Source organism: Monopterus albus, unplaced genomic scaffold, assembly GCF_001952655.1.
Source record: "Monopterus albus unplaced genomic scaffold, M_albus_1.0 scaffold279.1, whole genome shotgun sequence".
NCBI classification, from domain to species: domain Eukaryota; kingdom Metazoa; phylum Chordata; class Actinopteri; order Synbranchiformes; family Synbranchidae; genus Monopterus; species Monopterus albus.
The window spans coordinates 314,860-315,274 of NW_018128159.1; the positions used below are offsets into that span (position 1 = coordinate 314,860).

Sequence of the window (415 nt, forward strand, 5' to 3'; positions counted from 1 at the left end):
CTACAAAGGCACCAGGCCCAGATGACGTGACCCCCTCCTGCCTGAAAGTGTGTGCAGATCAGCTTGCCCCCATCTTCACACTCATCTTCAACATGTCACTGGAGCTGTGTGAAGTCCCCTCCTGCTTCAAACGGAGCGTTTGACCATCATCCCAGTCTCCAAGAAAACCTCCATCAGTGGTCTTAATGACTACAGACCTGTCACCCTGACATCTGTAGTTATGAAGTCCTTTGAAACACTGGTGTTGGCCCACCTGAAGGACATCATAGACCCCCTGCTAGACCCCCTGCAGTTTGCCTACCGGGCAAACAATTCAGCAGATGATGCAGTGAACATGGCACTGCATTACATCCTGCAACACTTCGACTCCCCAGGGACCTATGCACGGGCCCTCTTTGTGGACTTCAGCTCGGCA

The 415-nt window shown here is 52.8% G+C and overlaps 1 protein-coding gene across 1 annotated transcript in view; it reads right to left on the reverse strand.

Moving 5' to 3' along the window:
* colgalt2b (collagen beta(1-O)galactosyltransferase 2b) overlaps positions 1-415 on the reverse strand; it is a 25,178-nt gene that overhangs the window by 1,994 nt on the left and 22,769 nt on the right. The gene's annotated exons all lie outside the window — the stretch shown is intronic.